The sequence below is a fragment of the Peromyscus leucopus genome, unplaced genomic scaffold, assembly GCF_004664715.2.
Source record: "Peromyscus leucopus breed LL Stock unplaced genomic scaffold, UCI_PerLeu_2.1 scaffold_964, whole genome shotgun sequence".
NCBI lineage: Eukaryota > Metazoa > Chordata > Mammalia > Rodentia > Cricetidae > Peromyscus > Peromyscus leucopus.
In genome coordinates, this window is record NW_023505909.1 from 1 (window position 1) to 13,095 (window position 13,095).

The window sequence follows — 13,095 nt, forward strand, 5'->3', positions numbered from 1 at the left end:
TGAGCTAGAAGGTGAGATCCTGTTTCAAAATGAAGCGGCAACAACATTTCTACAGAAAATGGTAAGAAAGATGTGAAAGGCCTGTCCACCTCTCTTCCTTAGGGGACAAAACAGGAAATTAGTTCCTTTTGCACTTCCTCTTCTCGCTTTCCTTTTTACCTTCCACTCTTCCCTGGAAGGAGCAGACATCCGAAGTTGAAAATCTGAAGATGGAGAAGACAGAAGTGCAATTCTGGCAGCCTGAATTCAGGGAAATGGTTTCCAAACCTCTGACGCAGTGTTTATGTGGGAGGAAATGTTCTCAGGGTGACCGTCAAAACTGTCCTCCCCCTTGGCATCCCTCCCAGGGCCCTGCCTCTCCCAACCCTACTGCTGATCTCAGTCTTCCTCCAGCCCTTATCTCCTGCTCCACATCCCCTCCACCTCTGACCATCTGATGTTAACTCCTGCTGGCCCTCAGGAAACCTCCCTCCTGTGACGTCAGTGTGGAGCTGTTAGACCCCAAAATCTAGGGTCTCAAGTGGGCACCCCAAGAACCCAGACTCCAGTCCAGTTGATGCAGCAGCCTGAGGTTTTTACTGAAGCGACCATACACATGGGCTACTCTTGTCCTGAGAGCAAGAGTTGCATCTTATTGCAGCCACATGGGAGCTTTTAAAGGAAAAACTCACAAAACCCACAAGATTACAATTCCCATACAATTTCGTTTCACAAGATCATGGTCTGATCACAGAGTGGGTACAGTCCCGTCCCATGTACATTCTTCCTGAAACCTCAAGGGGGGTATCAGGGCGGGAGTGGAGTTTAAACAAAGGTCACAGTGGTCCTTCCTGGAACACTTGCAACTATCCCAGTCCCAGTTGAGCACATCTCTTAACAGAAATCTTTTCACATTGTTACATTGTTACAGGGGTGGTTGAATAATGATTGAGTCAGCTTGCCCTTGGAACTAGACTTTTAGTTTCTCATTTCCTGGGGCTTGGGGGTCTAAGCCTGAAAGGTTAGGGTCTTTCAGAGCCACTTAAACAAGGTGCTTTTGGTTCTGCTACAAGGTCTCATGGCGACCTTCACATTTTGATGTAGCAGAGGATGACCTCGAACTCCTAACCTCCTGATAGTGCCTCCTAAATGCTGGGATTACAAATGTGCACCGCTCTGCCCAACTGCTAGTTTAGTTTCTTTGTGTAGTTGCATGTGTGTGAAAGAACTGCAGGGGCCCTAGGGGTCAAAGGCAGTGGATCCTCCAGAACTGGAATTACAGGTGTTTGTGAGCTGTCCTGTGGCTGCTGGGACTTGAACTCGGGTCTGCTTGAAGAGTAGTGTGTACTCTTAACTTTGGATCCATTTCTCTAGCCCCCATAGTTCAGTGGGATTTTTTTGTTTGGCTTGTTTGTTTGGTTAATGCTTATGGGTGTTTTGCCTGTATACATGTCTGGGCACCATACTTTTGCAGGGCCCATAGAAGCCAGAGGGCATTGGATCCCCTAAAACTGAAGTTACAGATGGTTGTGGGCCCCTATGCGGGTGCTGGGAACTGAGCCCGGGTCCTCTGGAAAAGCAGCCAGTGCTCTTAGGAGTGGGAATATCTCTCCAGCCCCACAGGACACAGGTTTTGGTTTGGTTTGGTTTGGTTTGGTTTTTCGAGACAGGGTTTCTTTGTGTAGCTTTGCGCCTTTCCTGGATCTCGCTCTGTAGACCAGGCTGGCCTCGAACTCACAAAGACCTGTCTGCCTCCCGAGTGCTGGGATTAAAGGCGTGCACCACAACCGCCCCGCTACAGGACATGGTCTTAACCACTGAGTCATCCCTTCAGTCACCAGGAACAGACTTTAAAAGACCACACAAATGTGGTGACCGAAGCAAAGGAAAGTGGGGACTCTTGGAGGGAAAGGAGAGTGGCCCCCAGTGTCTAAAGGGCTGAGAAACAAGAGCAGGTAGGACAGCCTGGAGGTAACTGCAGATTTGCAGAGGTCACCTCAACTGGACCCGTGCAGAAGTGGCTCCCCAAAGACTGAGAGGTTTTATAGTTAGATCAAGCTGGCATGGAGGGATTACATGAGCCTGGAGGCCATCAGAAGGCAGGTAGAGACCAATGTCTGTGACATTGCTCACAGACAGAGCCCTTACTAAACAGAAAAGGAAACCCCCAGGTTCTGTGGGCAGAGGCAAAGGGAGCTCAATCACCCGCTGGTGATTTTAGACACTGAAATTGGAATTAGGATTCAAGGTCTGGTGCTGCGGCTTCCTGCAAGGCAGAATGGGGTCCATGCGGAGGGGGGAGGTATTAGGAGCTGACGGGGGTTGGAGCATGAAAGTTATAAGCCCACTGTCCCCTGTGGGAGTATAGCTCCCACCTATTGGAGGGTTCTTAGGTGGAGGAGAGCGGAATGAGGAAATATCAGACAGAAAGACAGACCTAGCCAATGAGAAGAAAGAAACACAGGATAGCTTCAGAATGGCCTGGGTCAATACCCAACAGCCTCGTCCTTTATTGAAAATGGCTTCTTATAACATGCCAAGGGAGGAGCAAAAGACCTCCCCCTCGCAAGATCAAAGCACACTGTACAGCCAAGTGTAGACCCTTCCAAACACCTGGTAACCACACCCACGGTCAAATCATCTCGATTTGCAGCCCTGCTGGGTAAGGCAAGCTCAGATTCTCTGACCCTGAGTAAGTTCTCACTAGGAAGCCCCTGTGGGTTCTCACAGTGCCCTGACTTGAGGCTCTTGAGGCTTCTCAAGTCCAGCTGCTGCTCCCTCACTGCATCCTTGTTTGATACAGCACCACTTAGGAAAACCACCCCTGAACTAGAACTAGGAAGCTTTTCATCCCTCTTGAAATTTGGAGCCCATCCCAAGGTCCAGAAGACCAAGGAATCATGTGGGTCTGACAGCTAGTGTTATCTGTGACCTTTGGGCTGGAGAGATGGCTCAGTGGTTAAGGGCACTGACTGCTCTTCCAAAGGTCCTGAGTTCAATTCCTAGTAACCACATGGTGGCTCACAACCATCCAAACACAAACAAACAAACACAAAACAAAAAACCCCACCTTTTAAAAAAATAAATCCAAGCCGGGCGGTGGTGGCCCACGCCTTTAATCCCAGCACTTGGGAGGCAGAGCAGGCCGATCTCTGTGAGTTCGAGCAGCCTGGCTACCAAGTGAGTTCAGGAAAGGCGCAAAGCTACGCAGAGAAACCCTGTCTCGAAAAAAAAAAAAAAAAAAAAAAAAAAAAAAAAAAAAAAAAATAAATCCAGAGCCGGGCAGTGGTGGCCCACACCTTTAATCCCAGCTTTGGGAGGCAGAGGCAGGCAGATCTCTGTGAGGTCGAGGCCAGCCTGGGCTACCAAGTGAGTTCCACGAAAGGCGAGAAGCTACACAAAGAAACCCTGTCTCGGGAAAAAAAAAAAAAAAATCCAGCGCTGGACATGGTGGCACAATTCTTTAATCTCCATACTTGGAGGCAGGTGGGTCTCTGAGTTCCAGAATAGCCAAGGCTACACAGAGAAACCTTGTCTGGAAAAAAAACAAAAAATAACAAAATCTGGGAGTGGTGGCCCAAACTCGTAATTCCAGCACTCAGGATGCTGAGGCAGGAGGATTTCAAGTTCAAAGCCAGTATAGACTGTAACTGGGCACTAGACCCTAGTAGGCTTCCAGACCTTAGCAGAACTGACTCCATGATGGCAGTACCATTCAGGATGTAACACTCAGCATGTAGACAACACCACCTGCCTGAACTAAAACAAAGGCCTGCTCCATCAAAGTCCACAGTTCTGGCAATGTCTCTAAATGTATTATCTTGATTTTTGGCTTTTGTAGATCTGCTTCTGGCTAACTTCTTGTTAGCTGAAGTGTGTCAACCCAGGGTATGGTTTTTGTGCTTAAAAGCTCACCCTGAGAAAGGTTCAGGGGTACACTGGGATCCCAAACAGGCAGTGTAGCTGCTGGCCAGCTTAACACAGACTTTCCATTGGCTTAAACCCTTGTCTGAGCAGTCTCATCTGGTGACTACCCCATAACATGGACTATATATTGAGTCCCAGAACACCTTACCTCAGAAAAAGGGGAAAGAAATGAAGGAAGGAAGGAAGGAGTGAAGGAAGGAAGGAAGGAAGGAAGGAAGGAAGGAAGGAAAGAAGAATCCAAGCCACACCACGGGAAATGTGCTTCTCAACATATGAAGAGCTTTTAGATGCCACACCTACAATCCCAGGACCTGGGAAACCGAGGCAGAAATCACAAATTTGAAGCCAGGCAGGGCTATGTTGAGAAATCTTGTTTATAAACTAATTAGCTACTTCATGAACTAAGTATACTAAAGTCTGGGCTTTTCTTGTGTGTGTTGTACGTCATCGTGTTGTCTTGGACAAAGAGCGGACCGCCGGCCTCCAAGAGCTCCCTCCCGTCCTTCACTTGCAATGTAAGAGGAAGTCCCCAGCCTCTCCTACCGGTCCTTGGACAGCTCCGGGGTGGAGTCGGCTCGCGGCGGCCACGCCCCTCCGCGGCGGGGCGGAGTATGCAAATCTCGTCGGAGACCATGATCCCGTTGGGGAGAAATGCGAGGGTCTCTCACGCACGCGAAGTTTCTTGTGAAACCTGCGGGGCATGAGAAATTTGTCGCAGAGTCCATTGGTGATGATGGGAGAGGTGGGGGCACAGAAGGGAGACAGAGGCACGCTGGAAGCTCACCACGAGTTCAAGGGGGACGATGAGAGTAAGGCATGGTTCCGGGCGGTGTGCTGAGCATCGCTTCTCGGCCTTTTGGCTAAGATCAAGTGTAGTATCTGTTCTTATCAGTTTAATATCTGATACGTCCTCTATCCGAGGACAATATATTAAATGGATTTTTGGAAGTAGGAGTTGGAATAGGAGCTTGCTCCGTCCACTCCACGCATCGACCTGGTATTGCAGTACCTCCAGGAACGGTGCACCCCCTCGGGGGACCTCTCACCTGGTTTAAAGGAAAGCTCTTGTGCAAGCTTCACCTATTAGCTTCTGTTTAGACTTCATGTGTATTTCTCCTTTTTGTGTTGCTTTCAGAACCTTTAACCTCTGTTTCCAAACATATTGTTTGTTGTGAAATTATGAGGTGTAGACTGGCTTTAAACTCAAAGATGTGCCTCCCAACTACTTGAATTAAAGGCGTGTGTTACCATGCTCTCCTTTGGGTCCTCCTTCGGTTTCCTGGTGTTATTCCTGTTGGTACTGGAACTCAGAGGTCTGCCTGTCTTTGTTTCCTGAACCATATTTTTAATGGAAATATAGCAATAGGATTAAATATACATAAGTATATTTATTTTATATTTTATTATTTTGTTTTTCGAGCCAGGGCTTTCTCTGTATATCCCTGACTTTCCTGGAACACACTTTGTAGGCCAGAACTGCCTGCTTCTGCCTCCTGAGGGTTGGGACTAAAACCTTTTGGACACTACTGCCCGGCTTAAGTTATTTTAAATGTTTAACTTTGAGCGGTGGCGGTGGTTTACACCTTTAATCTCAGCATTTGGGGACAGGTGCAGGTTGATGTCTGAGTTATAGGACAGCCAGGGCTACTTTGCATTTGAAAAACAAACGAGGGGCTAGAGATGGCTGAGCAGTTAAGCACACTGCTCCTTCAGAGGACCTGGTTCAATTCCCAGCACCCATGTAGTGGCTCACAATGTCTGTAACTCCAGGGGATATGACACCCTCACACAGACATACATGCAGGAAGAACACCAATGCATGTGAATTTTAATCCCTAAAAATGAATTTTTAAAATTTCATTTTATTTATTTGTGTTGCTGTGAGCCATGTGCATGTCTGGTGCCTGTGGAGGTCTGAAGATTATCCACTGCTCTGGAACAGGACAAAAAGAAAAAACCAAAAACACCACCATAATAACTAAACCAATTAATACATGCGGTGACAGAGAATGGTTCAATAGGAAGTAGGGTAGTAGTACCTTGTCCCTTCGCCCTGAGTAGCAGCTGCTGTCCCTAGGAACTGCCACTCAGGACCAGATCACTGCACGAAATACAAGTTTTCCAGAAACAAAACTGCAAATCACTTTATATTGAATATGTCTCTGTAAATCGCTAATATGGTCACCAGCTCCCTTAGTAAACAGACATTTGATCCTGAAGAATTAAATTAATTAAATTCAGCTGTCTTTGATATTTTACTTTGTCATATACAAAAATAGCTAGAAACACATTTAAATGTTATCCAGTTAAATGGATTCCTTCCCCCCAGGCTATGAGGAAAGAGTATATCTAATTAACAGTTTATTCAGCTGGTCATAGTGGCTTGGACTGTAATCTTCGAATTTTGAGAGACTGAGGTAGAACTATTGCCCAAAGTTCAAGTCTGCTCAGTGAATTCTAGGCCGGTTTGGATTACAGAGTGAAATCACGGCTTAAAAACTAAAACAACACAACAAAAATCGGGTTATTGGTCTGACAGTCTTTAAATACTTGGACAGCCAGACCTCACTCTGTAGACCAGGCTGGCCTTGATCTCAGAGAGATCCACCTGGCTCTGCCTCCCCAGTGCTGGGATTAAAGGTGTGCACCACCACTGCCCAGCCCACATTCACAATTTACCCGCTGTGAATCTTCTAGTTCTTTGAATAGAAAGGAATCCAACCAGGGTTCGTGTTTGTCAAAGCTGCAAGTCTAGGGTGAGGGCCTTCTGGTCTCCTTTGAGTGTTAATATCAACCCTGGAAGGATTTTACGCTACGGGACACTTACAAGGGGCAGGGTTTGCAGCATGCATGGTCCAGGCCATGGAAGCTTCCCCTCCTGCCTCCTGTTTCCTTTTATAGAAGTAAATTTTGCTTTTAGAGACAAATGGTGCTTCATAAAATGGCTCCCTCCTGAACGTTCCTCCTCTGGGTTCTGCCTACTTCAGTCAACTCCCCAAAATGCCATCTCTCAGGGGGTGAAGGGGGGGGCCGGCGCCACACAGCTCTGCTCTGAGAATTCCCTTTACTCTCAGTCACACTCTCCTTCCTGTTTCCGAGGTGGAACGACTTACCAGTGACGGAACTTTCTCTTGTTACAGACAGCAGACATCTCTCAGACTTTTGGTGACAGATGATATTGAGATTGTCACCTTCTCAGGGAGGTGACAGTTGGTCATATCCTCGTTCACAGATGGTTAATCTGATCCCAATTGTTTTTCTTTGTTTTTTTTTTTTTTTTTTTTTTTTTTTTTTTTTTTTATTTATTTATTATGTATACAGAAGAGGGCGCCAGATCTATTACAGATGGTGTGAGCACATGTGGTTGCTGGGATTGAACTCAGACATCTGAAGAGTCGGTGTTCTTAACCTCTGAGCCATTTCTCCAGCCCTTTCTTTGGTTTTTTAATTGTGTTTGTTGGGGGTGGGACACGTACAGGAGAGCAGTTCTTCTTGGAGGCCAGAGGAGTCAGATCCCTCTGGAGCTGGAGTTACAGGTGGAGTGATGCTGTGAATGTGTTGCTCTTATAGGTTGATAAATAAAACGCTGATTGGCCAGTAGCCAGGCAGGAAGTATAGGTGGGATAAACAGACAAGGAGAATTGTGGGAAGTGGAAGGCTGAGTCAGGAGACGCTGCCAGCCGCTGTCAGTCACTATCAGGAGAAGCAACATGTAGAGACACCAGTAAACCACTCTTGGGCATATACCCAAGGAATGAATGCTCAGTCATACCACAAAGATACATGCTCAACTATGTTCATAGCAGCACTATTCGTAATAGCCAGAAACTAGAAACAACCTAGATGCCCGTCAACTGAAGAATGGATAAAGAAAATGTGGTACATATACACAATGGAGTACTACTCAGCAGAGAAAATTAAGAACATATGCAGGAGGGCTGGAGAGATGGCTCAGCCGTTAAAGGCAATGCTCACAACCAAAAATACAGAATATACTCAGGGGGCATAAACCTACAACCTGGGGTAGGTCCTATGACCAGCACCCTCCCCAGCCCTACCCCTGCCCCCATCCCCAAGGAGCATGTCTTAGAGTTAACCTCAAGGAGGTCAAGTTTCCAGAAAGAAAGGAGTGGTGAGCAGAATCCAGCTCTGCTCAGGTCTGCCTTACATGGAACCCCTTACCTTCCAGGCCCATCTGCCATCGCTCCCTGAAGCTTGGACAGTTTTGCATAGTTCAAACTAGCATATTTCCGGGAGGGTGATGATGTTGCGGAACCAGGGTTCCAGAAGGCTAGGGTGGCCAAGAACATCTACCTTCTCAAGAGGAAAGAGACCCATTAGCCAGATGTGGCTGGAGAATAGTTGATGAGGGAGAGGAGGGCACCTGACACAAAACACCTTGTTCTCTAGGGCCTCACAGGAGACCTTGGGCTGCGAGGAGCTTGGGCCAGAGAGGTGTGCTTGGAAGCTGGATAGGGTCACATGCTGGTGTGTGTGTGTCACTGTCAACAAAAGGCACCCTGAGGGGCTTAGAGGGCAAGCTGGACCTTCCAGTTTCCCTTTCCAAGAGGTCTATCTTCAGGGAACATTCTGAGTCAAAGTTGGGAGGGCTGTATCAATGTGCTAAATAGTTTTAGCCATTTACACAAAATCCGAATTCATCTGGGCCCCTCTATATTCTAATTGTAACACTAGAGTGACAACACCCTCTCCTGGCCTCTAAAGGCACCACACACATGGTATACATTCACACACACACACACACACACACACACAACACACACACACACAAGTAAATTTAAAATAGATTATGGCGATAATTGCAAAACTCTGTGAGTATACTAAAACACTATTGGATTTTATACTTTACTTTCAAATGTATTTTTATTAATTGAGACAGGGCTCACTGTGTGGCCCAGGCTACCCTCAAACTTGTGGTGATGCTCCTATCTCTGTCTCTCAAGTGCTCAGATTACTGGTATGTGTCACTGTGCCCAGCCTGGACTTTATACTTTAAGTGAATTAGTTGTGTGGAACATAAATTATATACTGTCCATCATATCTCAATAAAGCCATTATGAGAAACGCTGCTGCAGATTTGGCTCTTGGATCCCCTCTGACTGACTCTTGTCCCTTTGATAGACCCAGTCCATACCTTGAGTGCTTCGTTAACTTTCTGGTAAGAGATAATTAAGATTTATGCCATTCCTGCTTGCTCTAGGTCTCTTTGTGGTTTGTCTTTCTTTTGGGTGGTTGGGAGGTAGGATGGTTTGAGACAAGGTCTCTCTGTGTAGTCCCAGCTGCTTTCCCAATGTAGACCAGGCTGACTTTGAACTCACAGAGGTAGATCCGCCTCCCTCTGCCTCCTGAGTGCCGAGACTAAAGGTGTGCGCCGCCATGTGCAGCTTCCATCTTATGTTTAGGACAAGGTCTCTCAGAGGAACCAGAGCTTGCTGCTTTGGCTTAACAGCCTGCCCGGTGAGCCCACAGGATCCAACTGTCACCACCTGAATGGTGATGCTGCAGATGCATGATCACCCAGTGAGCCCAGGGAATTCAACTGTCACCACCTGAATGGTGATACTGCAGATGCATGATCACCCAGTGGGTGGATCCTCTAGAACTGGAATTACAGGTGTTTGTGAGCTGTCCTGTGGCTGCTGGGACTTGAACTTGGGTCTTCTGGAAGAGTAGTAAGTACTCTTAACTTCGGATCCATCTCTCTAGTCCCCATAGTTCAGTGGGTTTTTGTTTGTTTGTTTGTTTGTTTGGTTTGGTTGGTTTTGGCTGGATTTTTCGAGAGAGGATTTCTCTGTGTAGTCCTGGCTGTCCTGGAACTCCAATCTGTGGTGATTCCCCTGCAGGCTTTGCAGCGGGCAGAGAAAAAAAAATCCACTTGATTATATTGTCACTCGTACTGGACCGGGACTTCTGGAGTCTGGCCCAGATCATTTTATTTTAACTGTATTTAGGCATAGCACAATTTTTGAAAAAAGTATTCAGATAGTGATTAACTCATTCCCATGTGCACATCAACTTAAGACATGTTTACATTGAGATTCCTTACAAAGACCATCTGGCTTCTTTCACAAAAATGGGTCCTGTTGACGCAGAGATAGTGCCCCAGATTTAGGGTCTAGGGAGCTTGATTGAGGTAAACATAATGCCTGTGGTGTCAGGATTGCCATGGCCCTAAGATAACATAGAAGTCACTTAGACTGTTGTAAAGCCTAAGTGACATCACTTATAAGAGTGGGTTTATGGTCTAAAAGCAATGCTCAAGATTTAGGGGAAAAGGTCTTGGTAAGTAAAAACGTCAATTCTGGGAGACATGGCACAGCCTGTCTCCTCAGAGAGCAAAGGATCGTCAGGTTGTAAAACTCAGCAGTCCCAGCATCCCAGGAAGAGCAGCTATGCACTTCATACACTGAAGAGATAAGCTGTGTGTTTAACTGTCCTGGCTTCTCCAGTGCTTACCTTTGTGCACAAGGCTTTTTGCTCTCTACATGTAGACCAGGCTGGCCTTGAACTCAAGAGATTCTCCTGCCTCTGCCTCCCAAATTCTGGGATTAAAGGAGCATGCCACAACCACCTGGCCATAGTTTAGATTTTTAAGACAGGGTCTTGCCATATAATTCAGGCCTGCCTCAAATTCGTGATCCACCTGCTTCAGCTTCCCAAGTGTTGGAATTACAGGCGTGTGCCATGTGTCTTGGTTACTTGGTTCTATTGCTGTGAAGCAATACCTTGACCAAGGCAACTCATAAAAAGAAAACATTTGTCTGGGTGGTAATGGTACATGCCTCTAATCTCAGCACTTGGGGGGCAGAGCTAGGAGAATCTGTGAGTTCAAGGCCAGCCTGGTCTATAAAGTGAGTTCCAGGATAGCTAAGGCTACACAGAAACTCTGTTTCAAAAAAGTAAAAAACAAACATTTAATTGGGAGCTTGCTTAGTTGTAGAAAGTTAGTCCACTAGAATCATGGTGGGATGCAGACAGGCACATTACGGGAGCACTTTTACATCCCGATCCACAGGTATTGGGGGTGTGGGAGAGTGAGAGAGAGAGAGAGAGAGAGAGAGAGAGAGAGAGAGAGAGAGAGAGAGACTGGGCCTGGTTACATCCTGATCCACAGGCAGCAGGCAGAGAGAGAGAGAGAGACAACACTGGACCTAGTGTGGGCTTTTGAAACCTCAAAGCTCACCCCCATTGAAACACTGCTCTGTCTAACAAGGCCACGTCCTCCAATCCTTCTAATCCTTCTTAAACAGTTCACCAACTGGGGACTAGCATGCTGTAGACCAGGCTGGCCTTGAATTTAGAGACCCACCGGGCTCTGCCTCCTGAGTGCTGGGATTAGAGGTGTGTGCCACCACAGTTAATTGACAATGTTAAAAAGGCCGGGCGGTGGTGGCCCTCGCCTTTAATCCCAGCACTCAGGAGGCAGAGGCAGGCGGATCTCTGTGAGTCGAGGCCAGCCTGGACTGCAGAGTGAGATCCAGGAAAGGCAAAAAGCTACACAGAGAAACCCTGTCTCCAAAAACCAAAAACAAACAAACAAACAATGTTAAAAAGAGCTGCACTTTAATTCTGTTTGCTCCCTCATTTTATTTTTAAGATAAAACTTAGAAGCTGGAGAGATGGCTCAGTGATTGACAGCACTGGCTGCTCTTCCAGAGGACATGGGTGCGATTTCCGGCACCCAGATAATGCTCACAACCATCTGTAACTTCAGTTCTAGGATTCTACTTCTCTGGCCTCCCCGGGTGCCTGCACTCACATATTCAGACAGAGGCAGAGGCAGATGTATCTCTGTGAGTTCCAGGACAGTCAAGGCTACACCGAGAAACCCTGTCTGGACCACTCCCCCTTAAACAAACAAACAAACAAACCCTCTGTTGTGTAGCTATTTCCTTCGGATTGAAACATGACCTCATTAGTGAAGGGGAAGGTTTATACAACTCACAGAAAATTACAAAACACGTAAGAAAATTACAAGACTCCCCCTGAAGCCACTCTCTTAGGTCTGCCTGAGGTCATCTAGCAATAAGCAGAATGTTTTGATTTCTTTCTTCACCCGACTATATGGGAGCTGGAGAGGTTGCTCAGGTAGTAAAGCGTTTGCCACGCACGCATGAGCACCTGAGTTCAGATTCAGACCTCAGCGTGGAGGTGCGTTCTTGCGATCTCAGTGCTATGGAGGAGCCCAGGCAGGTGGATCTCTGAGGCTCAGTGGCCAGCGAGCCCAGCCTACTTGGTGAGTTCCAAGCCCATAAGAGACTCTGTTTCGGGCTGGAGAGATGGCTCAGCGGTTAAGAGCACTGGCTGCTCTTCCAAAGGTCCTGAGTTCAATACCCAGCAACCACATGGTGGCTCACAGCTATCTGTAATGAGATCTGGTGCCCTCTTCTGGCCAGCAGGTGTATATGCCGGCAGAACACTGTACATCACTCAGACAGGAGTGTGCCTGAGACCATGAGGCCTCTGTGAGTGAGGCAGGAAGAATCTCCCATTGCGGTGGGCCGTTGTGGACAGCTGGGTGTCCCCAGTGACCCCAGTGCCAGTCAGTCTCAGGAGATGTCCAACTAACAGGACAGGAATCTGAACCCATGGTTTTGTGAGCAAGCCAGCGCATGGGTTAACAGCCAGAATCTGTTAGGAGGCAAGTGACAGAAAAACCTACCATGGCTGTAGGTGATAAGGGTTCATTTCACCCACACAGCAGAGCAGAGCCAGGCAGAGGGTGAGTGACCGTACCAAGGATCTGGACTCTCTTCCCTTCCTGGCACCCTGTGCACTGATGCTCTGCCCTTGTATTTGTGTGACTTTATAGTCTTAACATGGCCACTGCAGCCCCTGGCATCACAATTGCATTCGGGGCAGGAAGGAGAAAAGGGAGATGATTCCCAATGATACAGTCTCCTCGTTGAGGAAATTAAAAGAAAAACAAAATCAACCCTGAGCCATTGAGATGGCTCAGCTGGTAAAGACTCTGCCCACAGACCTGGTGACCTGAGGTGCCTCCCTCAATGCCCCAGGAGAACAAGAGAGATCTGACCCCCAAAAGTTGACCTCTGACCTCCACACTGTGCCATAGTCCTCTGTCCCCATCTAATTAAAAAAAATATATAAATGAAATAATAGTAATAGATTAACTATAAAATTTAAAAGCCTTTAATGTCCTAGTTG

General features: G+C 47.1%; 1 non-coding gene across 1 annotated transcript; it reads left to right on the forward strand.

Moving 5' to 3' along the window:
* Window positions 1-4,746: 4,746 nt before the first annotated feature.
* Window positions 4,747-4,937, forward strand: LOC114682840. The gene has a single exon (XR_003733093.1). It is a non-coding gene; the product is annotated as a U2 spliceosomal RNA (small nuclear RNA).
* Window positions 4,938-13,095: the final 8,158 nt, after the last annotated feature.